The sequence below is a fragment of the Durio zibethinus genome, chromosome 10 (assembly GCF_047325235.1).
Source record: "Durio zibethinus cultivar Kanyao isolate XHJ-2024 chromosome 10, ASM4732523v1, whole genome shotgun sequence".
Taxonomy (NCBI): Eukaryota; Viridiplantae; Streptophyta; class Magnoliopsida; order Malvales; family Malvaceae; genus Durio; species Durio zibethinus.
In genome coordinates this window covers 21,451,518-21,475,683 of record NC_143171.1, presented here as the reverse complement: position 1 = coordinate 21,475,683, position 24,166 = coordinate 21,451,518, and the positions used below count along the sequence as shown (strand labels likewise).

Genomic DNA, 24,166 nt, shown 5'->3' with positions numbered 1-24,166 from the left:
ATTTTTTAAAATATTATATTGTATGTAAACTTTAAAAATATGTTTTAAAAATTATGAAACTCAAAATTTTCGAATTTTATTTTTAAATTTTTAATTTTTTTAAAAAAATAATTGAGTTATTTTAACCTAAAAAAGTCAATAAGATACGACCGTTTTAGGACGGCGGGAACTGATATTTTTGTACATTGGTTTTATCGAGTACGGGTGAAGATTGCAGTGTGATAATTGTCAGGTCCGTGAACCTAGCCGCGTGATTCAGCAGTACACTAACTCATCGATTGGATTGAAAAAATTTTATTTTTATGCACTGAATGATATATATCATTAATGCATCATAAATTATTATGTAATTATTAAAAATTTTAATATTTTAAAATTTTAAATATTTAATTATATTAAAACAAAATAATGATGTTGTGAATTATAATAATATCAAATACAATTTTTGTAAAAATTATTTCCCTTTCGTAAAAAATTGGTTGAGCTATGCCCTATCCGGAGAGGAGAGAGGAAAGGGAGCGTGGGTTCTCACTCTCTCTTCCCAACAAATTTTCACGTACCAAGAAAATTATAGTATCTTAGTATCTGTTTCCCACTGGTAGCTGTTACTGGAACGGAGCCTTCTTCCCTGCCATCCAAAATAAATGCACATGAAAACCATAAGTCGCAAACAGCCTGTGGATAACATCCTAGCAAATGGGCAAGGGGATGAACTATGTATTTGTTGGCAGCCTAGCATGTATCACTGAACTTAACTTATCAAATGGACATTACAATGGATAAAAGAATCATGTCTATGCAATGAATGCACTTTTTGTCATCAAAATAATGTGATAGAGGCAAATGAAGATAGGCCTTAGAAAGCAACACTATATCAGCGAAAATTTATAAGCTCCATTCATGAAAATTACATTTGGGAAGTCATTTTATGCATTTTCCAAAGCTTGGATTTTGGAAGGCACAAAGAAAAAGGTCAATGGAAAATAATGGACTGAGGTAAACAACTTTCAGATCGTCACTCCTCTCAAAACAAGAAATAATCATTGTTTTAGAACACTGGTCTCAGACCTTCCCCTCTTCCCTACAGCACATTTCTTTTACATCACCAACTCGGCCTTCACCAAAGCTCACCTCCTGCTTCCACTGGTGCCAACCATTTCTTCCTCCAACCACCATACTCATAAAGAAAGAAACCACCACCAAATCATAACCAAAACCTCAAAAGAAAATATAATCCAATGCCAATGCAAGCAAGCTGAATAACTAAAATCATGATGGCATTTGTGTTTGCTTGTGTTTTTATCAATGAAAATCATTTATTTTCTTGATATCTTGTTATTAGCCAAACAAAGACTTAGTTTTTTAAAAATCAACCAAGTATATTCTGTTAACAGCTATACATTGCAAGCTCTTTCACGAGCTATAAGTTTGGATGAGATCTGTAGCATGTACCAGCCCATCAACTTTACATTTGATGCGGTAGCATGCACCAACTAATCCACTGCAATTTCAAAAGGCTTTACCAGAGAAAACAATTTTCACACCTAAGGGAAAGATGATTAACATTAAGAATACATAGAAAATTAGGTGGATGTAATTCACAATTCATGGGTACAAAGTTAATTTCAAATTGCTAGCAATAGGTGCAAGAGGTAGCAACAAAAACAGGGAGGGAGATATCCTAGCTGTGTTTGCTATATCATGCTTACCTCAAAAGAATTTAGAAGGGTCTTCTTCCAGTGCTCTGATCGTTATCAATTGGACCCCCCAAAGCTGCTAAAAGGACTAGATTGAGAATCACCAAGTCTTCCACTGCTTTGGCCTGAACGATTGTCACCAAATCCACCTCGATTACCTGAACCAAAGTCTCCAAATCCACTAGTACGTCTAGGACCAAAGCTGCCAAAGCCACTAGAATGATCTGATTTACCCAACTTCCCAAATCCACCTGGGCGGTTGAATGCAGAACCACCAAAGTTTCCAGACCAATTATTAGAACCAAAGCGACTAGAGCTAGATCCCCCATAACCACCCATCTCATCAGAAAACTGACCATTACTACGACCAAATCCAGGACTTCTATTGCCTCCAGGACGGCCAAATCCATATTCCCCTTGACTACCAGAACGACCAGAACCCCTATCACCATATCTACGATCTCGTGTACCTCCAAATGACCCAAATCGACTACCAGCATCCATGTCATTGAACATGCCAGTGCTCCCACCATCAATCTCAATCCTAGGAAGCTACAATAAATTAACAGTGATCAGTCTATAAGTTCAATCCATGAAAACATACTGTAACATAGCAATCAATGTCCAATATTCATGTACATCTTTAAGCTACAATACTGATGGGCATTACAGTCATAAACATGGGAATTGGATTATTTGTGTACATCTCCATCTATGAAGATGGCTACAAATGACTTCATTCCAACATTTAAAGCAGCATCCTTCAACAGAAATTGGGACAATATTTGATCCAGCAGTAAAAAAAAAACAGACGCCAAAAAGAAATATTTTACTGCTGAACAACAAAATCTCTCAACCCTATATAATTGAAACCTGGCATGTCTAATAGGTCCAAGTAATAATTCGTACTCTAAGCATCAAAGCTAAGATGAGTGATTCATTTCGAAACAGCAAAATATCAGTACCAAGAGGCTTGAGTGCTTGACTAAGAACAATCCAAACATTATCGCCCCCTCCCCACAGAATAATTGTCATCCTTTTGATCATTCCCTCTAGTATATTGGACGATTTTTAACTTATGATTGTTTTCCAAAAAAATTTTCATAACTCCCAACCCCAAAACAGTTTAAAGTAAATATACTATTGTCAGTTTTGAGAGTCTTCCACATTGCGATTGCTCCCACTAACTCAAGAATTCTTCCTCTTACCAAGAGGTCATTTATTTATAAGAGTCATGATATTTTATGTTAGACTTCTCTTTTTATAATAATGTTAGTTCATAATAATTATCACAAGCAACTTTTTCTCATGTTAGAGTTTTTCTTATGAATTAGTAGTTTATATAAAGTTAGATGTTTTTTGTGTTAAATAGTAGCTCTTGTCTCTTTTTTTATTCTTTTTGTACGCCAGTTATATTATATCATCTTACATGCAATATAAAAATTATACCATTTTAATACTCATGGATCATATAATACCATTCTCTAATTATTTAAAAGCCAGAACACGTATTAAACCAGTGAACGAGGCAGGTCCAGGTTGGAAAGGCAGTTCAACACTTTCTTTTCTATGGTAATCTTTTCTCATCTTTACACTTTAATGGTGATTTTGTTTTTCAAATGTAGAATAGCGGGTCTCACAGGTGGAAAGAAACAACGGTCCAGTTAATGGAATAGCCAGATAGACACAGGTTAAAGTTAGTTAAATTTCCATTTTAGGGCTTTTTTTTTTTAATTTAATGCGCTATTCTCACCAAATTCAAGGAGAGACAATACATCACCTTAACAAATCCCAGTACGGGCTCACTAACATTTCCCAAGTAATAAAGGATGAAATCTCACCTTCCATACTTTAATTACTTTGGAATTTGAAATTTGAATAGAAAAATGACATGTGTAAAGCATTAATTGAAGCTTGACTACTTAAGACTAGAAATTTAGTGTGAACTTGAAAAAGTGTTTTAGAAACCAAACTAGAGCGGCCAGTTTGACAGGAAACTGGTTAGGTTTTTGGTTCAAAGGATATTATTAACCCCAAACCAGAAAAGACTGCTAAAAAAAACCAGGTTTGATTACACAAGAAGACAAAATGCAGACATAGCTTTAATGTTTAGCCAGCTCCACTTCCAAAAGGTTAAGAAAGTCTCAACGTTGAACTTTTTCACTTTTGCCAGCCCCACTTCAAACACTTTCATTTTAGCTTTTAAAAGTTCTTTGACTTTCCTATGTTCAAGATCCCCAATCTATGGACAGATCAAGGTTGTATACAAACCCAGGTTGGAAAGGCAGTTCAACACTTTCTTTTCTATGGTAATCTTTTCTCATCTTTACACTTTAATGGTGATTTTGTTTTTCAAATGTAGAATAGCGGGTCTCACAGGTGGAAAGAAACAACGGTCCAGTTAATGGAATAGCCAGATAGACACAGGTTAAAGTTAGTTAAATTTCCATTTTAGGGCTTTTTTTTTTTAATTTAATGCGCTATTCTCACCAAATTCAAGGAGAGACAATACATCACCTTAACAAATCCCAGTACGGGCTCACTAACATTTCCCAAGTAATAAAGGATGAAATCTCACCTTCCATACTTTAATTACTTTGGAATTTGAAATTTGAATAGAAAAATGACATGTGTAAAGCATTAATTGAAGCTTGACTACTTAAGACTAGAAATTTAGTGTGAACTTGAAAAAGTGTTTTAGAAACCAAACTAGAGCGGCCAGTTTGACAGGAAACTGGTTAGGTTTTTGGTTCAAAGGATATTATTAACCCCAAACCAGAAAAGACTGCTAAAAAAAACCAGGTTTGATTACACAAGAAGACAAAATGCAGACATAGCTTTAATGTTTAGCCAGCTCCACTTCCAAAAGGTTAAGAAAGTCTCAACGTTGAACTTTTTCACTTTTGCCAGCCCCACTTCAAACACTTTCATTTTAGCTTTTAAAAGTTCTTTGACTTTCCTATGTTCAAGATCCCCAATCTATGGACAGATCAAGGTTGTATACAAACCCATGGTTTTAATTCCCCTTCTCCTCCACCCCCCCCCCCCCCCAAACACACACACACACACAAAATGAAAAAGAAAAAGGGAAAACAAACATGCACATCAAAAGGGATACAGGATATTACCTCAGAAAATCTGCATCCTACTTCTCGCTCAATAACCTTAACAGCCCTACTCTGGTCTTGAGTGTAGATAAGAATTGCACTTCCTTTCCTTCCAGCACGACCAGTTCGACCAGTTCGATGAACAAAAGTTTCAGACGTGTTCGGAAGCTCATAATGTATTACCTATATAAGAATATAAAATTAATCAGAAAACATTTAAAAGTATAAAAGGCAAAATAAGCTTATGAGAAAAAATGACCATCATACTAATTTTATACAACTTTGCTTAAGCATGAACTGAAACAAACAAAGGGGAAGTAAAGTAACAATTTAGTGCAATTTTCAGAATCCACAATATCAACACATGCAAAAGCCTTCTCTAGAGTGATGCTAGAATATGCAAACACTTGCATTATAGAATTCATCACGAATTACAAAAGAGAATAATACTAAGAAATTTAATCACTAGTAATTAGCAGTTGGGCAAAAGTGACAGCATGGTTTATTTCCTTGATAACTTCCTATTTTAACTTACAGAATTTTCTAAAACTTATCTGCAGAATTTGTATTATTTTAACAATTAGCAATTATGAACCAACACTCCAAAAATGGTCTAAATAATAGGCCAGCAAGCAATTGCAAACTGAAAAGGGAAGAATATTGAAGCCAATCTCAGTAAACAATAAGATAAAATTTTTTTGCAAGGGTTGATAGGAAATCCACACAACATGCATGATTTAGAGCAGATAAATTTTTCTAAGATGTCACATTGTACAGATCTATAAGAAGAAGATATCATTAAAGTGGTCACGTGACTAAGAAAACAAAAACCAGAACAGTGTCTAGCATCATGAGCTAATGGTATTAACTTATCATCTATAATCAACTGAGAAGACAATAGTTTCTAACAAAAACAGCTGAGAAATGGCTGAAAGCAAGGAAGGAAAATAATATGTGAAACTAACCAGGTCAACACTAGGTATATCAAGGCCACGAGCAGCAACATCAGTAGCAACTAAAATATTAAAATTGCCATCTCGGAAGCCTGAGAGAGTTCTCTCCCTCTGGTTTTGGGAGATATCACCATGCAAAGCCTCACATCTAAAGTTTCTTGCCATGGCATATGCTAGCCGATCAGCATCACGCTTTGTTTGAGTGAAAACAATACACTTTCCTCCTTTGGCATGCTCCTAACAAAAAGGATTTGATGATCAGATAAGAATCAATGATAATTGAGCTATACTATACTGTGTTTGAACTTGGTCCAAAACTGAAATTTGAAAGAAAAAAGAAAAGAAACAAAAAAACAAAAAGACAAAATAGCCAAGCAGGAAAAGAAAACAAGCAAACCCTAATGTCATGACCCTTACTGTTATTAGAGGACCAAGAATTGATGCTTTTCCACGCATATCTGCTGCAATTGAATACAAGGAAATTCCTTCTGCCAACTTCTGATCAGATTCTCCAACCTGCAGGTGCACATATGCCACAAGAACTAAGTGGTGCTATGTTTACTTGTCTTTTCCTATACCATAGCCAATCAAGATCATTCGAAAAAAAGACGAGGATAAAAGGATAAAAACAGAATTCATCCTTAATTGAATGTTAACATAATTTTAAAATAACCAAAATTTCAGCAGAATAATATGGATTACCACTTCACAACTTTAAACATGCCATAATAAGCATTGAAAAGTTTAGATCCCTAAATTTCCATATATAAAAAGCATGCACCAAAGGCAGCATTAATACAATAGGAAAAGATTTGCTGCAAACAAATCGAAGGAATGAACCAATAACTAGAAGCAAGAAATCATAATTACGAGCATAGAGAGATTGATAAAAAGAAGATATCCACACTAACCAGATCAATAGTTAACGGATTTTTCAAGTGCTTCTGTGTAAGGCTTTTGATCCAATTAGGCATTGTTGCCGAAAACATCATGCTTTGACGATTCGCAGGCAACTTTTCCAGTATTGTTTCAACATCCTCAGCAAATCCAACTTGAAGCATCTGATCAGCTTCATCAAGAACAAGAAATTGAACCTCTGTTAAGTTGAGAGCGCCCCTCTTGAGCAGATCAATAATGCGGCCAGGTGTACCAACAGCTGCATCAACGCCATAGTCAAGTTGCCTCATTTGGTGGGAAATGGGTGTACCTCCATAAACACAAATTGTATCCAAGTTGGGGGCAGACTCATGAAATTCCTTCTCAACTTGTTTAGCAAGTTCTCTTGTTGGTGCCAAAACCAAGCACAAGGGGTTCCTACCACGTCTGCATATTTAACACAAAATAACATTATGATTAAAATGAGAATAAAAATTTTCCATAATCAATCAACAGTTCAATCTTTCATGTGTATAAAAGAATCAAATTAAACCAATAAGGTTCTGTTTCGTTGTTGGCTTGCTATTTACCTCATGTTTCCTCAATAGTTGATAAAAGTTTAAAGTAAACATTAAAAAGCTAAATTATAGTAGTACCATATTATTTCAATTTTGATTAAAAATGAGCAAACTGTTAAAGCGTAAAAACATAGCTTATTCATAATAAAAGCAAAATTATGCATTTCATTATTCAAAAAGCTTTTGTAAACCCTAAGATGTGGCATTTCATTATGTCACCCTTAAGAGGTGGCATCCAAGCAGGTCTGGGGTTCAAATCCCAGCACCTGCAAGCTGCACTTCCCTATCCGAAGCTGCGGCCTCCTTTGTTTTTTTTGAAAAAAAAAAAAAAACTTTTATAACCAAAAGAAATTTTAAACCTTTTCATTTTGAAAGTAAAGAAAGAAAGTAGCAAAGTAACTGAAACAGCAACCTTAAGAGTAAGAGAAAGGGAAAAAATGGACAAACCCATGTTGAGCATTGTATCGAATGATTTTGTCCATGATAGGAATCCCAAAGGCAAGCGTTTTGCCTGTCCCTGTCTTAGCCCGTCCAATCATATCCCTTCCTTGCATTGCCGGTTCCAACACCGCTCTCTACAGTTGAAAAAAAGGGGAGAAAAAACCTTAGAAAAATCAACTCTTATTTTTTTTTAAGTTTCTCATTACTCAAAAGCAAAATGTGTAAAACAAAGTCAAAATACGAAATTTTTTTTTAATTTTACCTGGATAGGAAATAATTTGATGATACCCCTATTTTTCAAAGCAGAAACAATTTCTGGAGCAATCCCCAGATTAGAGATCTCAAGCCCATCACCTCCCTTCTCTTCATCATAATCCTCGACGGCATACTCCGCCTGCAAGCTCCGCGATGCCAACGGCCCTGATTTGGCATGGAACTCCCTCGCTGCAGACCCCAGAAAGGCAGAGAAGGGTTTGAATCTGTTAATAAAAAGAGTCTCCGCATTCCTGGCTGTTGCTGCTGCTCTTGAGTGGAAGTGGTGAAGGAAAGTTTGGGCGGAGGCGGTAAGGATCCGCCTGGAAGCCAAGGAAGCTGTGCGTTTTAATACGGTGTTCATCATTTTCTTTTTTCTTTTTTTTTTTGAAGAGTTGTTCCTTATAACAGTGTTGGGAATGGAAGGGAGTTAGATTAGGGTTTTAGAAAGGCAGAGAGGCAGAGTAGGGTTTAAGACTTTATAGTAAATACTTGAAAATTTTTCTAGACATGAATTTCAAGATATTTGTTGGGTCTTGCATCCTCTGCGTTCGGCTTTATTTTTGTAAGACTACACTTGCGACTTTGTCTATGCCACGTCACCCAATTAAAACATAATATCATAATTACGACCTCTTTTGCGTAGCAGTGGATCCGCACGTTGCCGCAAGTAATTTTTTTTATAATGAAGATGAAGAATTTGTGTTGTACAATTTTTAAATAAATATAAATCCAAAAAAATAATAATGGTTGCAGGAGGAGTAAAAAGAAAAATAACAATGAAGAGTTAATTGTTTTTGTTAGTAAAAGATATAAGATTAGCATGTTAAAGAAACATGATAATTAAAGTTGAAGTTATAATAAATTAAAGAAAATATTTATTTATTTATTTTCAGGATTAATTATCACTTAGAAAGTATTTTTTTTACCATGATAAAGAGACAATAATCATTAGTATTTAAGTAATTGTCAATTGTAAATTTTTTTCATCTTATTATAAAATATTTGCCTCTAACATTGTAATGTATAGGCGAAGATTTGTACTTTCCAAAAATCAACTAAGTGATATATGTGTGTTGCTTAGGGATATGTTTTTGGAAATACGTCGGAAGATGCTACATTCTAATAACATAAAAGAATTGTTAATAAAATTTATCTAATTTCATAAATCATTTTTTATGTATAGGTGAATCAAGGATATTTTATGGTTGAATAATATAGTAATATATAATTATAGTTTATAGATAATTTATTACTAAGATGCAATGTGTTTTGGTAGTTGATTGAATCATCGAGTAATGAAACATAAGAGAATTGTTATTATTGTCATTTTCACCTTGTATTCTTTAAGAGTGATAAAATTGAACATGATAATTTGATTCAGAATTTAAACCTTCAACCTCTATAATTTTCATTAGATCTGATATATTAATGTTAGAAGAATTTGCTTGATTTGTTGAATCTTTTTAAATGGAATAGCTAGAAATACAATGCTTGGAATTTGGTGACAAAAGAAATCAATCAAATGGGAGTGAAGTAAAGTTATTAACTTTTGTCGATTAAATACCATCTATTGTTATAGTAGTAGCCAACTCAGGATGTAAAAAAAATTTCGAAAGCTATGTTATTGTTGTTTGTGAATGTTAATACATCTTGATATTTAAATAATGTGAATCTACAAATACTTTCCATCCATTTTGAAAATACAATTGGTTATCAATCACTGCTAACTTTATTTTAAAGAAATTTAGTAGAAAACTTTTAATACTCACAAATTTTGGAGTTTTGATGCCTGGCATGCATATTTGAGCAAAATCTTCTAAAATTTTCTGTAACAAAATTTTTTTGTTAGTTTTTTAATACAATTTCAAGAATATCGATGAAAAATTTTAGGACAACTGATTTATAATTTTGTTGATAAATAATAATTTATAAATTGTTAATCTTATAGATTCAAATATTGTAGATGTTTATCAATATAATTTTAAGAACATATGACAATTGGTTTATAAATTTATTTACAGATAAGTATTTATAAAGTATTTCCTATCCTTGTGCATTAATAATAACATGGAATAAATAAATGAGATAATGATGAAAACATAACAACGAAATGGAAAAAGATAAAACATAAATATTAATGTTTAAATCAATAATAAATGAGAAAGGAAAACATGTATTTATTTTGCCAAGAAACGAATATATAATTATAAAAAAAATGAGTGTTCATAGGTTTGCAAAAAATTGAGGAAACGATTGACTTAGCTATGAATATTTTATACCAATAAAGTGAATATTATTTCATCAGCATTTTTTTTAATATTGATAAAATTACATAGGTAAATATTTGGCATTAATAAAATGTCAAAAATGGAGATAAGGTTATAAACCTGAGGGCAAAATACTTATAGATAATAAAACAAATGAAATTAATATAAACAACCTCAATTTAAAGATTCAAATTAAATACAGAAGATGAAAAATAAATAAATAACAAATGATGCAAATATTTTTAAAATATTGAAGTATAATGGTATGTAAAAATGAATAAAATAAAAAAGAACTTAGTTGTGTTTGAAGTTTTTTTACTACAAAATCTTGAGCAATTTCTTCATAAAGTAAAACCATGACAAACCGTAACAAATCATTAAGGTTTCTACTATTTTTTATGTGAAAATAATTGTCCTTGGACATTTTTTTAGGAAAGTATTGGGATGCTTTGTATAGTTGGAATTGTGAGTTTTGGTTTTAAGGAGTGATTTTGGTGATGCTTGGATATGGTTTTAAAAAAGCTTGTAAACTGACTAGTTAAATTTTTTATAAGGAACGGGTGGAATAATTAATATGTGCATTTAATTGATTGAAGATAGTTGGGCTCTAATAGGTTGGTGAATATCTATATGGGGTGGCCGTATTTTGTATTTATGTTGAGATAATTGACTTATAGAATGGGTAAGCAATGTATTTAAAAGAGTTAGTAGATTGGTATTTTAGCGTTTTAATCAATATTAAGAATTTGTTGAAACTACAATGGGTGTTATTCTTGTATGTTAGAATAGTTAGTTCAAGTACAATAAAAAGCATACAAAAGATTTAACATATAAATATAATATTATATTATATATTAAATTTTGACTGCTATCGTAACGGTTTTTGGGACCGCTAAATGAATTTAAAAAATAAAAGACGTAGTTGTCAATAATCTTTTTTGATTAGATGTGATTGACCACCGATTAAAACTTATTTCTTAATAAAATTTTAAAACTAATTAAAATTTATAAAAAAAAATAATTTTTTGGTCTACGAAAACAGTTTGGGTTCGGGAGTCGATTATGCTTGGAGAAGGATTAGCACCCCTATGACACCCGTTTAAAAAGATACCAATTAATTATATGTTATTTTTTAATATAGACAAAAATGGTCTTAATTTTTTGTATTTAAAATTTGATTTTCTTAATTTTCTTTAAAAACATATTTTTCATTTTAGGTGAGCTTGAAAAATAAATAAGAACCTTCTATTGAAAAATTCCTAAAAATACTCCAATACTTTAGCAATATTAAAAAGAACCATCTCACCTAAGAAATTTTTTAAAATTACTACTCATAATTATAAAAAAAACCTATTATCGGTGGTTCATATTTATTTTCATAAAATATGACACTTATAATTTAAAAAAAATAAATTGTATTTTCTAAAAACTCATTTCTATGCCATTTAAAAAAAAATGAGAAATCTTTATCGAAAATTGATCTAAATATTCTAAAACGTTGGTGCCATTTTAGATAAATTTTCTTATCTAAAGATTCTTAAAGAATCATTACTCGAATTTTTTTAGGATCTCATTCTTAGAGATTTTTTTTAATTATTAAAAGTTATGTAATAATATAATTATTTACAAATATATTTATTTATAAAAAAACACATTCTTATTTATTAAGAAAAACTATTCAAATTAAAGAAAATAATTATAAAATAGAAAATTTTCATATTATAAAATAGAAAATTTTCATATTGAAAATAAACTTCTAAATATTCTAATACTTCAGCAATTTTTAGAAGATTTTTTCACCTAAGAAATTCTTGAGAATCACTATTTGGATTTTCTAGAGTCTCATTATCGAAAATTTCATTACTCAATTTTATTAAAAAAATACATTCTTATAAATTTTTATTTTTTAAGAGAATTGTTCAAATTGATAAAAAAAAAATTATATTGAAAATAGTTTCTAAATATTCCAATACCTTGATAATTTTTAGAAATCTTTTTTCACCTAGGGAATACTTGAAAATCACTACTTGGACTTCTTGAAGTCTCATCCTCGAAAATTTTAATTTCTTGTATAAAATTTAAATTTAAACTCTTGTACTGACAAAAAAAATTTTTAGCACTTATCCTTTTTTTAATATATTTTGTGAAAAAACTAAAAAATAAAACTGTATGAAAAACTAAGAGTAAAACTAAATTGATATTGAAAAACTGTTTATAAAGAATTATACAAGCACTTTAGTTTTATATAAAACTAACTAGTGGGTAAATTTGGAAGCTAAATCTTCCTAAAAATTGATCTTATAATTAAGGGATTGTCTTAATTTTTTATCCTTAATTTTGAGGATATAAATACTTAATTCTAGGGATGCAAATATAAATATATAAATTACAATATTACAATCAGTTGTAAATAATTGTTTTCTCACACTCCTACTCAAGTTGGTGAATAGGTGTTTTCCATTCCCAGCTTGAAAATAATTTTCTAAAATGTTGCACTACTGAGACCTTTAGTCAATATATCTGTAAGTTGACCTTTGGTTGATACATATAGTGTACAAATCAACCCACTGTCTAGTTTTTCTTTTGTGAAATGTTAGTCTACTTCAATGTGTTTTGTTCTATCCTGTTGCATAGGATTGTATGCAATGCTTATTGCAGGCTTGTTATCACAATATAGTCACATTGGTCCAACCTGCATGATCTTCAAATCTTCTAGGATAATCTTTAACCATAGTAGTTCACAAAATCCTTAAGCCATTACTCTGAACTCTGCTTCAACACTTGATCTTGTCACCACATTATGTTTTTTACTTCTTTAAGTTATAAGATTACCACTTAGAAAATACAGTAGCTTAGGGTGGATCCTATATCAGTTTCTAAACCTGCATAATCCACATCTGTATATGCCTCTAAAACCAGCCTTGAATTTCTTTTGAATAAGATATTTCTCATAGGATTGGCCTTCAAATAGTGTAATATACGATAGACAGCCTATAGCTGTACTTTTTTATAACTATGTATAAATAGACTTATCACACTCACAACATATACTATACCAAGTCTACTATGTGAGAAATAAATGAATCTTACAACTAATCTTTGGTACATCTCTCTATCTACAGTAGTATCTTCATTAGTTTATCTAAATTTATGATTAAGATTTATAAAGGTATTTACAGGTTTATATGCAAGCTTTCCAGTTTCCTACTGAAAATCCATCACATATTTTAATAGTTAATTCAAGTACAATAAAAAGCATACAAAAGATTTAACATATAAATATAATATTATATTATATATTAAATTTTGATTGTTGTCGTAACGGTTTTAAGGACCGCTAAATGAATTTAAAAAATAAAAGATGGAGTTGTCATTAATCTTTTTTGGCTAGATGTCATTGGCCACCAATTAAAACTTATCTTCTTAATAAAATTTTAAAACTAATTAAAATTTATTAAAAAAATAATTTTTTGGTCTACGAAAACAGTTCGGGTTCGAGAATAGATTATGCTTAAAGAAGGATTAGCACCTTCACGACACCCATTTAAAACGATACCAATTAATTATATGTTATTGTTTAATATAGACAAAAATGGTCTTAATTTTTTGTATTTAAAATTTAATTTTCTTAATTTTCTTTAAAAACATATTTTTCATTTTAGGTGAGCTTGAAAAATAAATAAGAACCTTATACTGAAAAATTCCTAAAAATACTCCAATACTTTAGCAACATTAAAAAGAACCATCTCACCTAAGGAATTTTTAAAAATTACTATTCGAAATTCTCAAAAAACCTATCCTTGGTGGTTCATATTTATTTCCATAAAATATGACGCTTATAATTTTTAAAAAAAATTTGTATTTTCTAAAAACTCATTTTTATGCCATTTAAAAAAAATAAAAAATCTTTATCGAAAATTGATCTAAATATTCTAAAACATTGGTGGCATTTTAGATAACAAATGATGCAAATATTTTTAAAATATTGAAGTATAATGGTATGTAAAAATGAATAAAATAAAAAAGAACTTAGTTGTGTTTGAAGTTTTTTTTACCACAATATCTTGAACAATTTCTTCATAAAGTAAAACCATGACAAACCGTAACAAATCATTAAGGTTTCTACTATTTTTGATGTGAAAATAATTGTCCTTGGACATTTTTTTAGGAAAGTAGTGGGATGCTTTGTATAGTTGGAATTGTGAGTTTTGGTTTTAAGGAGTGATTTTGGTGATACTTGGATATGGTTTTAAAAAAGCTTGTAAACTGATCAGTTAAATTTTTTATAAGGAACGGGTGGAATAATTAACATGTGCATTTAATTGATTGAAGATAGTTGGGCTCTAATAGGTTGGTGAATATCTATATGGGGTGGCCGTATTTTGTATTTTTGTTGAGATAATTGACTTATAAAATGGGTAAGCAATGTATTTAAAAGAGTTAGTAGGTTGGTATTTCAGCATTTTAATCAATATTAAGAATTTGTTGAAACTACAATGGGTGTTATTCTTGTATTTAGAATAGTTAATTCAAGTACTATAAAAAGCATACAAAAGATTTAACATATAAATATAATATTATATTATATATTAAATTTTGACCGTTGTCGTAACGATTTTAGGGACCGCTAAATGAATTTAAAAAATAAAATATGAAGTTACCACTAATCTTTTTTGGCTAAATGTGATTAGTCACCGATTAAAACTTATCTTCTTAATAAAATTTTAAAACTAATTAAAATTTATTAAAAAAATAATTTTTGGGTCTACGAAAATAGTTTGGGTTTGAGAGTCGATTATACTTGAAGAAAGATTAGTACTTCCATGACACTTGTTTAAAACGTTACCAATTAATTATATGTTATTTTTTAATATATATAAAATTGGTCTTAATTTTTTGTATTTAAAATTTGATTTTCTTAATTTTCTTTAAAAACTTATTTTTCATTTTAGGTGAGCTTGAAAATAAATAAGAACCTTATATTGAAAATTTCTTAAAAATACTCAAATACTTTAGCAATATTAAAAAGAACCATCTCACCTAAGAGATCCTAAAAAAATTCGAGTAATGATTCTTTAAAAATCTTTATATAAAAAAATTTATCTAAAATGCCACCAAAGTTTTAGAATATTTAGATCAATTTTCAATAAAAATTTCTTATTTTTTTTAAATGGCATAGAAATGAGTATGTAATAATAAAATTATTAAAAGTTATGTAATAATATAATTATTTACAAATATAATTATTTATAAAAAAACACGTTCTTATTTATTAAGAAAAATTATTCAAATTAAAGAAAATAATTATAAAATAGAAATTTTTCATATTGAAAATAAACTTCTAAATATTCTAATACTTCAGCAATTATTAGAAGAATTTTTCACTTAAGAAATTTTCGAAAATCACTACTTGGATATCCCGGAGTCTCATTATCGAAAATTTCATTACTGAATTTTATTAAAAAAATACGCTCTTATAAATTTTTATTTTTTATTTTTTAATAGAATTGTTCAAATTGATAAAAAAAAATTTATATTGAAAATAGTTTCTAAATATTCCAATATTTTGATAATTTTTAGAAATCTTTTCTCGCCTAGAGAATACTTGAAAATCACTACTTGGACTTCCTGAAGTCTCATCCTCAGAAATTCTAATTTCTTGTATAAAATTTTAATTTAAACACTTGTACTGACAAAAATTTTTTTTAACACTTATCCTTTTTTTAATATATTTTGTGAAAAAACTAAGAAATAAAACTGTATGAAAAACTAAGAGTAAAACTAAATTTATATTGAAAAACTGCTTATAAAGAATTATACAAGCACCTTAGTTTTATATAAAACTAACTAGTGGGTAAATTAAAAAACTAAATCTTCCTAAAGACTGATCCTATAATTGAGGGATTATCTTAATTTTTTGTCTTTAATTCTGAGGATACAAATGCTTAATTCTAGGGATGCAAATATAAATATATAAATTACAATATTACAATCAATTGTAAATAATTGTTTTCCCACAGTTGTACTCAAGTTGGTGAATATGTGTTTTTCATTCCCAGCTTGAAAATAATTTTCTAAAATGTTGCACTGCTGAGACCTTTAGTCAATATATTTGCAAGTTAACCCTTGGTTGATACATACAGTATACAAATCAACCCATTGTCTAGTTTCTCTTTTGTGAAATGTTAGTCCACTTCAATGTGTTTTGTTCTATCATGTTGCATAAGATTGTGTGCAATGCTTATTGCAGGCTTGTTATCACAGTATAGTCCCATTGGTCCAACCTGCTTGATTTTCAAGTCTTTTAGGATAATCTTTAACCATAGTAGTTCACAAAATCCTTAAGCCATTACTCTAAACTCTGCTTCAACACTTAATTCTGCCACCACATTATTTTTTTACTCCTTCAAGTTATAAGATTACCACCTAGAAAATATAGTAGCTTAAGGTGGATCTTATATCAATTACTGAACTTGCATAATCAGCATCAGTCTATGTCTCTAAAACCAGCCCTGAATTTCTTTTAAATAAGATACTTCTTTCAAGATTGACCTTTAAATAGTGCAATACACTACAGCCTGTAGGTATACTTCTTTAGGACTATGTATAAATAGACTTATCACACTTACAGCATATGCTATATCAAGTCTAGTATGTGAGAAATAAATGAATCTTCCAACTAATCTTTGGTATATCTTTCTATCTATAGTAGCATATTCATTAGCTTATCCAAATTTATGATTAAGATCTATAGGGTTATTTACAGGTTTACATGCAAGCTTCCCAATTTCTTACAAAAGATTCATCACATATTTTTATTGTGAGATAAAAATACCATGCCATGAGTGAGCTACTTCAATTCCTAGTAAGTACTTCAATCTCTCTAGCTCCTTTATATCAAATTCTCTAGCCAAACACTGTTATAAAAATTTTATCTCTTTTTCATCATCTCTAGTTACAATTATATCATCAACATACACTAATAGAACGGTGACTCTCATTGAATCAGAGTGCTTGATAAACAATGTATGATCTCTTTGACTCTGCTTATATCCTATTACTACCATCACTTTGATAAATCTCTCGAACCAAGCCCTTGGAGACTATTTAAGGCCATATAAAGCTTTTGTCAACTTGCATACTTTTTTTGCTTCTAGATGACCTCCAAATCCTAGTGAAACCTTCATATATATATTTTCTTCCAAATTACCATGTAGAAAAACATTATTTACATCATATTGTTGAAGCTGCCAATTGTAATTTACAACCAATGATAACAAAATCTGAACTGTATTCATCTTGACAGCTAGAGCAAAAATTTTTTGATAATCCACTCCATAAGTTTGAGTGTAGCCCTTAGTCATTAACCTGGCTTTATACCTTTCAACACTACCATTCGCCTTCTATTTTATAGTGAAAACCCATTTACACCTAACTAGATTTTTTTTTCTTTAGGCAACTCTACCGATTCTCATGTTTTATTTTTCTCTAAGGCCTCCATTTATATTTTCATGGCTTGCCTCCATTTTTCACTAGATAATACCTTGGATAATGTAGTTGGAACAGAAATAGTGTTTAGGCTTACAAGAAAATTTTTGTGGGATGCTTAGTACATTATCTAGTTTCTTTCCTAATGACAATAGGCATATTATAATCACTAATTATAATTTTAGAAGATTCATGCTCATTTTAAAAAAGAGAGTCAAAGATTGTAGTTACCTAATTCCAAAGTTAGGATGAAGTTTTTGAACTAGCATTGGTTCAGGATTATGTATAATGGATGCTTAATATATTCCCTGGTTCATTTCCAAATGACAATAAGTAGATCATAATCACTAGTTATAGTTTTAGGAGATTCATACTTATTTTAAAAAAAAGAGTCAAAGACTGTAGTTACCTCATTCTAGAGTTAAGATCAAGTTCTTGGACTAGCATTGTTCAAGATTTGAAACTTTTCTTCCTGAGTACACTTATAATTCTTTCATAGAATCAAGAACAATATTATCCTTTATCACATCTTTTGTGTTTAAAATGAGTTCAAACTTAACTTCAGTGCTTGACTTAAACTCAGAAGAAATAAGATTCGACTTGGAAGGATTAATGGGTGAAAATATTGAAGAAGAAGATAAATCAAGTAAAAAAAAGTCTTTATCCTTATTTTTCATGAATGAAGTCTCCCGCTGAAGATAAGGTTAAGTGAAAAATGGTTTATGTTTTTCAAAAGTGACATCTGTGACACAAAATTTTTTGGTAGGAGGATGATAACACTTATAACTTTTCTGAGTTGATGGATATCCGACAAAAATACACTTAATTGCTCTAGGATCCAACTTCCCTCTATTGTGACTATGAACATGAACAATGATGTATAACCAAATATCCAAGGTATAAGGTTTTTACAGTATTAAAGTTCAGATAGAATTGTGAGAGTAGTTTCATAAGAGTTTTAATTTCCAAAATCCTTGAAGGTAACTTATTTATAATATGTGTAGCAATAAAAACAGCTTTCTTCCAGTAGAATTTAGGTACATTTGCTTGAAAAAGTAAAGCTCAGGTTGTGGCTAGCAAATGACTATTTTTTATCTCTGCTACTTCATTTTGCTGTAGAGTATTAACATAATATGACTTATGGATAATCTTTTATTTTTGAAAATAAATAGATAAACTCGGGTTGAAATAATCTATTGTATTATTAAACCTAAATCTCGTGATTTTCACTCTAAATTGATTTTGGATCATGTTTTGAAAGCTTAAAAATATACTATTCACATTTAATTTGGATTTAAGTAAAAATATTCAAGAAATTCTAGTACAATCATCTATGAAAAAACAAACCACCTTGTACCTAAAATATTAAAAATTATAGAGAAAGCTCATATATAACTATGAATCAAGTAAAAAAGAGTAAAACTTTTTTTATTGCTAACTAAAAAAGACACGTCTATGCTTTGCAAGTTCACAAACATCATAATAAAAAATTTCAGCATTTAATCCTTTGAACAAATAAGGAAACATGTTTTTCAAAGTTTCAAAAGAAGGATGTCCAAGACAAAAATAATAAAGTTATATTTTATCTTTATTAAAAGATTTTTTTGAAAGAAATGACAAAAGTAAACTATTCTTGATATTACTTACATTGTTTGATGTCTTAAAATAGTATCGTCCATCATTCTCCTTAGCAAGTCCAATCTTTTTTCCAAAACTCTAGTCCTGAAATTCATAATAAAAAGGATAAAAAGTCACTTTGTAATTTATATCTCTGGTAAGTTTTTGTATAAATATTAGATTAATAGATAATCCAAGAACATAAAAAACATTTTTAAGAATAAACGAAGGATTAATTTGAACATCTCCTAATCTTGCCACTGTACTAAGTGAACCATCTGCAACAATAATTTTTTTATTACTAAGACACAAGGTATATATACTAAACTTCTGTGAGAAATATTTCATATGATCTGTGGCTCCTAAGTCAATGATCAAAGAACTTGTAATAGCTTTAACTGAGACATTTAATCCATAAGAACCAAAAGCTCTACCTGAACAAGAGACCTTACCCAAAAAACATACCCTAGTAGGCTTTTCAAAGGTTTTCAATATGCTTCTCAGCTTTTCAATCTCTTATCTATCCAACTCTCATTATTTTTGAGATATCTGTAGTACTCTGATGATTTTTTTAGTTGACACTTCCTCAAATTGGGTAGCACCGATATCTTTCTTTTAACTAAAATAAATCTTAAGATATAACTAGAAATAACTCTTAGCAATGAAGGCTAAAGAAGAAAAAAATAAAATGGCTATAAATGTCTTAACAAGGTTTGGTAATAAAGGCCTAAAATAGAAGTAAGCAATGAGGGTTGAAAATTTTACTTTTTAAGAAGAGCCTAAAGCTCTGATACCATGAGAAAAAATTAAGAAATAAAACTATATGAAAAACTAAGAGTAAAACTGAATGTATATTGAAAAACTGCTTATAAAAAATTCTACAAGCACCTTAGGTTTATATACAACTAATTAGTGGGTAAACTAAAAAACTAAATCTTCTTAAAAACTGATCTTATAATTGAAAGATTATCTATCTTAATTTTTTATTCTTAATTTTAGGGATACAAATACTTAATTTTAAGGATACAAATATAAATATACAGATTACAAGATTACAATCAGTTGTAAATAAGTATTTTTTCACATATTTATTTTTTAAAAATTAAAATCTAAATATGCCTAAACAAATAAATAACCTAGCAAAAAACATAAATATAAAGGAGATAAAAAAAATACCAAAACCAATGCCTGGTCAAAGCTAATCAGCACAAGTAAAAGAGTCAATGAAGGTCAACAAGTTAAAGCTTCTATCAACTTTGAAACAAGTCAGACACATAATCAAGTTAAAGCATAAGGTCCATGCAGGTCATAAGGTCACAGGTGCAGATTGATTTGACCTAATATTCACTTTTTTATGGCCTATAAAGCCTTAAATTTTTTTATATTCATTTATTCTCCTTTTGCTAAAAAAATAAATGTTTCTCCTTCTGGAAGACCAATCTTGGTTCGAAGCCTCAGTCGTCATGCCATTGGTTAGTATCCCTTATAGCATTACCATTGGAATCCGCCTCTGCTAGCTATGAGCTTCATTTTCGTCTTTAGTCGAATATCTTCCCTTCTCTCTTTTTTTTGTTTCCTTTTAACTAAAATAATTTTTTATTTTTTATTTTTTTAGGGTAGCTTTGGCACCAGTAGTTCCATTCTACATGGAGGATTATGATTTGCTTTGCTTTTTTTTATTGTTGTTATTTTTTTTTGGAATGATTGTGGAAGTGGAAATGGGTATTTAATGATGGTTTCTGATAGGTTGTTTGAAGGCACAGGGAAGGGTTTTATCATAGGTTTTGGCTGTGAAGAGGCTAGTTTTTTATTGGTAGGGCTATGGTTGTGCTGGCCAGTAGGTTGGTCTTGGGTTTTATGCTAGGAAGGGCTTGGGTGCTGAGGTGTCTCAAAATGGGGTTGTTTATGTGTATGTGTGCTAAGAGTATTTTTTGGATATGGTTGGTGGCTTGAGAAAAAATAAGAATCGGTGCTGCATGGGTTTGACTGGGTGAAAGAGCTAGGGCGAGGTTCTCGTTCAATGTTTGAGGAGGGGCTAATGAAAGTTGGGAATGGGGTTTATGGGGCTAGTTCTCAGTTGCTAGGTAAGGGAAGTTTTGGGTCTCCGGTGCTTGGTGTGAGGCACATCAGGGGAGTGTGAGGCATGGTTGTTGTCACTGATTATTATAAAGGACTAGGGTCTTTTGTGCTTCATTCAAGGCTCCTTCCTTGGTGCTGAAACCTCCCTTAATTTTTAATCTACTACTTTCTAAATAGTACAAAATTTTTAAAATGGTAGAGTAGTGGGATTGAAGATTGTAGAATGTAATATGAAGCAAAACAGGGTGTTGGGGCTGAATGTGCAGAGTTTGAGAATTAGTAGTGGTTGCTGGCCACTTCCCTTGATTTTATTTTTCTTCTGTTTTTATTTGTTTCCTCTTTTTTTTTTTTACTTAATTGTAATAATAATATAATTATTTATTTATTTGCATTTTTTTTGTAAATTTTTAGTTAATTTAATTAATTCTAAAGATATCAATAAAACTAAAAATTACTAATTCAGAATAAATTCAAACAAACTCGATTCAATTTAACGCTTAAACCAGCTCAAATAAAAATATGCAAATTGAGCTTAAAAAATCAAACAAATTTGAATTAACCCAGACAAAATTAAGTGTCTATAGCTACTCATATTTGCACATTACTAAGAATTAGGAATAGGGTAAAGACATAGACAATAATTTTGTCCAAAGTTAACGGTTCAAAGTTTTTCAAAAGTTTTCTTTTTTTTAATTTTTTTTTACTTTTGTGAATGTCTCCCTTTAAATAGAGGTTTTAAAACTTTAAAATCTTGTTTGAAGATTACTTCCCTTAAACAAAAGCTTTGAAACCTTAAAAAAATCTTATTTGAAAATAGCTCATCCTAAATAGAGGCTTTGAAACTTTAAAATCTTATTTAAAAAATTGGTCCCCCTAAATAGAGGCTTTGAAACTTTAAAATCTTGTTTGAAAATTGGCTTTCCCTAAATAGAGGCTTTGAAACTTAAAAAAAAAAAAAATTCTTATTTCAAAATGGCTCTTCCTAAACAAAGGTTTTAAAACTTAAAAAATTTAAAATGTTTTGCCTTGAGGTCTTGAAGATTGTGCCCAGAAGTTTTAAAGATTATGCCTAAAGCTCTTACATATCTTAAAATCTTTGAACGTTCCTCGTAATAAAGATGTTGAAACTTTGAAATTTTAAAATGTTTTGCCCAGAGAGGTACAAAATCTTTGAATACTCCTCATACATTAGAGGCATTAAAATTTTAAAAATTTAAAATGTTTTACCCAAAGCTCTTAAAGATTATGGCCGGAGGCCTTAGAAATATGTATGAGTGTTCGCTTAACTAAACTTAAATCTTATCTTATATCATATATCTTCTTTTTCATTTTTTCAACAATCCCTTCACTTTTTGTCTTCATTTTTCCATGATAAACTTCATTCTCTCTTCTTGCTCCCTTTTTCCTTGTTTTTTTTTTCTTTTTGTTTTATTATTTTCCTTTTTTTTAACATTTACAAAGTTGACAAACGCAATCCTTATACAAATATCTATGGTCACCAAATGATGTTAATACAAATGTTAATACGAATGCAAATGTCAATACGAATTCTTGATGCAGATATAGGTAACTTTTTTCAGAATGTCAGTGTTCCTTTCATGTAAATGCCCCTACAAATATTTTTTCTAAGATACAGATGTCATGATGCGAATGCACATGTTTTTCTTATGATGCAAATGTGAATGCCTTGGTTAGGGTATAGATGATGCAAATGTCTTTATCAAGATGTAGATGCTAGTGATGTAGATGTGAATGTCTTTTTTATGATGCATATACTATTGATACAAATGCAAAATCTTTTTTGTGATGTAGATGTGAATGCAAATGTGAAGTCTTTTTTTTATTTTTGTTTTTTGCAATATGCATATCAAATAACCTTCTTATAATACAAATGTGAACACAAGTGATGCAAATATGAATGTCTTTTTTATGATGCAAGTACTATTGATACAAATGCGAATGTCTTTTTTGTGATGTAGATGTGAATGCAAATGTGAATGTCTTTTTTTTTTTTTTTTTTGTTTTTTGCAATATGCATATCAAATAACCTTCTCATGATACAAATGTGAACATAAGTGATGCAAATGCGAAGACCCTTTTTGTTTTTGTAACATATAGATTAAATGTCTTTCTAATTATGCACATCTGATTGATGCAAATGTAATTTTTTCAGTATGCCAATCAAATGTCTTTTGTAATTGACGCAAATTTAAAGACTTTTTTTTTATTTTTTTTATTTTTCTTCAAAAAATCTTTGTTCAAAATTTCAAGATTCACTCTTCACTAAAAATGATCTCAATATCTTGCACAATAATGCTTAACTAAGCCCCAAACTTTTTCAAAGTAATCACAAATTATCCCACATAAAGTGTTTTCGTAATCAATGAGAAAAATTAAAAACACATAACTTTCGAATCTCTTATAAATTGATGATTACCATTTGAAATGCTTATGGATGGCATGATTGGCAATTAAATTTTTTCACTGGTGGGCATATTTCAAAGAAGACTTAATGATTACTATTTGGAATATTTGTGGATGGGGTGAATGATAATACAAATTTTTTACTGATGGACATATTTCAAGGAAAGCTCAATGAGGGTTGTAAGAATTTCTCTTGGGCTCAGAAAAGAGATAATTTTTTTAGAACACTTTTTTATTGAAAACATGATACTTCAATGCCCGTCAAAACTAATTAATATTTTTTAAAAAGGATTTGGGAAAATATAAGGGCTATTTTTTTTTCATGCTTTGGTGAAATGCAAAGTCTTTAGTAGGTATTGATTCTTTAAAAGGTTTTGCATTGTG

The 24,166-nt window shown here is 29.9% G+C and overlaps 1 pseudogene across 1 annotated transcript; it reads right to left on the bottom strand.

Annotated features, from left to right (window-relative positions):
• Window positions 1–1,527: 1,527 nt before the first annotated feature.
• LOC111292017 (DEAD-box ATP-dependent RNA helicase 53, mitochondrial-like) lies at window positions 1,528–8,390 on the bottom strand (annotated as a pseudogene). Its single transcript, XR_016345817.1, has 7 exons — window positions 7,915–8,390; window positions 7,659–7,786; window positions 6,669–7,080; window positions 6,175–6,273; window positions 5,770–5,994; window positions 4,826–4,987; window positions 1,528–2,249 (listed from the first exon to the last, which is right to left on the bottom strand). The product of XR_016345817.1 is annotated as a DEAD-box ATP-dependent RNA helicase 53, mitochondrial-like (transcript).
• Window positions 8,391–24,166: the final 15,776 nt, after the last annotated feature.